The sequence below is a fragment of the Cetorhinus maximus genome, chromosome 7, assembly GCF_964194155.1.
Source record: "Cetorhinus maximus chromosome 7, sCetMax3.hap1.1, whole genome shotgun sequence".
In the NCBI taxonomy this organism is placed as follows: domain Eukaryota; kingdom Metazoa; phylum Chordata; class Chondrichthyes; order Lamniformes; family Cetorhinidae; genus Cetorhinus; species Cetorhinus maximus.
The window spans coordinates 87,722,455-87,725,701 of record NC_135885.1 but is presented as its reverse complement, the minus strand read 5'-3'; positions in this window follow the sequence as shown (position 1 = coordinate 87,725,701).

Genomic DNA, 3,247 nt, shown 5'->3' with positions numbered 1-3,247 from the left:
CCATAGTCATGTGACCACTGCCATCTTACAATCAGTTCAACAAAGACTTCAGACTGATAAAGACACTGAGAAGCACTGCAATCTTTGAACTCGAAACAGCCCTCATTAGTATGGTGGAGGTGAGCTGTCAGTGTGAAAAACACTCCCCACAAGCAGTTTGCTAATTCAGAGGTGTGAAATCAAGCACTGAAGCAGTTTCTTAAAGGCCTGAAACAACTTCAGGTGGGTGAGGTGGTATACTTTCATTGTTAGCAAAGGAGAGAAGCAATACTCTGAAGCTCTGCAAAGATGCCTGTATGTGATATGTCTGTGGCCCTGAGGTTTCCATCTGCAGCTGTAGAAATGTTGGTACAAGAAGTGGGCAGTAGGATGGATGTCCCACACATGATTGGTGGATCCTGCAGAAAATCAGTGAAGGGACGTAGTAAGAGGTAACTACAAAACAAATAATAATTGGGAGATATGTAAAATGGGCTGCTATGTTGCTATTGCCCATCTTACATTATTGCACAAAGTCAAAATCTCCTCCTGTGGGTGGAGTGGGCTCCCATGAATTTTTCAGACCTATAGTTTTGCCTAAAATTCAATGTTTTACCGGCGTCAAACTACAGAAACTTCAAGGGCAACTGCTGCTCCTTTCAGTTGGTCAATAATTGCATGTTACACTTATCCACTGTATGTACATTCCATATTTCATTCCTAGAATTCTTGCTCAACTTTCAGAAATATTCACTTTAACCCAGATGAAGGCTGAATAACATACTATTAGTGTTAAATCTCTTATGACTATAAGTTTTTAATGAGAGAACCAAAAGGCCTTTGTTGGGTTTCAGCTGAACCACATGGAAAATTGTTCAATGGAGAGGAAAAAAACACTCTGATCATTGGCAACAGTAAAGGATCAATGACCCATATTGTGGAGTGCCTGATCTAGGGAACAGCACATTATCAGAAGAATATAGGAGGAAGGAACACTTCTGGATCTGGCAGGAAATTGTGACTGCAGTAATGGTTTAGAGGTCAAAGTAGGGAGTTCAAAAGTCATGAGAAAGTTCCAAAAATAAAACTACCATGTTTTTAATATTGTATCATCCCATGGTCTGCTCAAATTCTCAGAATTAAGCCTTAGTTTGTTGCCTGGATAGTCCCATTCCTTTTTTTAATTATTTGATGTGATGTGGGTGTCATTGGCAAAACCAACATTTGTTGCCCACCCATAAATGCCCTCAAACTGAAAGGCTTTCTGAGCTATTTCAGAGGGCAGTTAAGTCAACCACATTTCTATGGATCTGGAATCACATGTAGGCCAGACCAGGTAAGGATGGCAGATTTCCTTCCCTGAAAGATATTGGTGAAGAAGAAGGATTTTTATACTATGGATGATAGATTTATGGTCACCATCACTGAGACTAATATTTGTTTCCAGATTTTATTAATTGAATTTACATTTCACCAGCTGCTATGGTGGAATTTGAACCCACATCCCCTGGGCAATAGTCTGAGTCTCTGGATTACTAGTCTGGTGGCATTACCACTACACCACCATCTCCCCCTTGGCTGTGGGGGTGCAGGGGAGGGTCATGATTTGTAATCTGGCTGCACCAGTTCAGATCAAAGTGGGCAGCACGTGAATTTGAAGTACCCACCTTATTGGAATGATTATGGTAATGGGCTGAGTGGGCCCCATGCTGCTCTCCTCTCTTAAACACTGCCTGTGGCCTCGGTGCTCAGCAAAGGGGTCAGGCTCTTTTGCTCAGAAACCATGTGGTCCAGCCAGCCTTTCCCTTCTTAAAAGCAAACTCCTTATTAAACGGAAGCTGCACTGCTGAATTGAAGGCTGCTGGTCAAGGCGAGTGGAAGACAACAGATGCAGGGAAATAGTTCAGAGAGCAAGGGAGAGGGCTCCCAGATTCAAAAGCGCCACATTGGAAGCATTGCTGGCAAATGAGGAGTCCAGGGAAAGGCAATGATTCCATAAATTGGCAAGTAGCCCTCAAGTATGACACTGTAACAGGAATGGGAGCTGGTGGCCAGAGTGATGAATGCCTAAGAGTCTGGCTCCAAATATGGCAGCAGTGCTGGAAAGGTTTAATGACCCAACACATGTGGCAAAGGTGAGTGAATGCAACTTAATATCATATCTCATAAACACACACCTCTCACTTTGCTCAATGCAGCATACCCCCATCACTCACCTAGCAACAAACCTTGGCTCTCAGGACTGGGGCCTAACATTCACATGTTTCACCTCACCCTCATACACCTACTTTAAAATCACCTCTCACTGTCTCCAAAGATTCAGCTATCCAGCTATGGCAGGCACATCACCCAAACATAGTACAACATAAGCACTGACATTCTGCCTTTTCTCTTGCAAAAGATGGTTGCCAACAATAGAAGGAAAAGCTAGAGAACTGTGGGAGGGCTGGTGTGTCTTCACCCCCTCAGCCTCCCTGAGGAGATGGTCCTCGAAATTCTCAGACCAGCAGCAATGGAGCCCTTGGCACCTGACATACTGCAAAAGCTGTCCAGGCTGATGGGAAGAGACATCCTTATGTCCTTCTCAACTCCCTCCTCAGCCTGGTTCTGAGATGTGGCACGAAGTGGAAGCTGCAGATGCTGTGACCTTGAAGCTTCTGCTTTCCTCCCCACCACCCCCTCCCTCACTCACCCCTCCCCTTTTGCTCTTATAGGAACATACGGAATTGGAGCAGGAGTAGGCCATCTGGCCTATTGAGCCTGCTCCTCCATTCAAAGAGATCATGGCTGATCATCTACCTCTCACACCATTTTCCCCACTATCCCCATATCCTTTGTTGCCATTAGTATCCAGAGATCTATCGATTTCTGTCTTGAACATGCTCAATGATTGAGCTTCCACAGCCCTCTGGGGTACAGAATTCCAAAGATTTACCACCCTCTGAGTGAAGAAATTCCTCCTCTTCTCGGTCTTAAATGGCCTGCCCCTTATCCTGAGCCCCCTGGTTGTAGACTCACCAGCCAGGGGAAGCAGCCAATCCACATCTAACCTGTCTTGCCCTGTAAGAATTTTGAAAGTTTCAATGAGAGATCACCTCTCATTCTTCAAACCTCTAAAGAATACAGGCCCAGTTTCCTCAAACTCCCCACAGAAGACAATCCCGCCATTGCAGTGATCAGTCTGATGAACCTCCGTTGCACTCCCCCTATGGCAAATACAGCCTTCCTCAGGTAAGGAGACTAAAACTGTACACAATACTCCAGATGC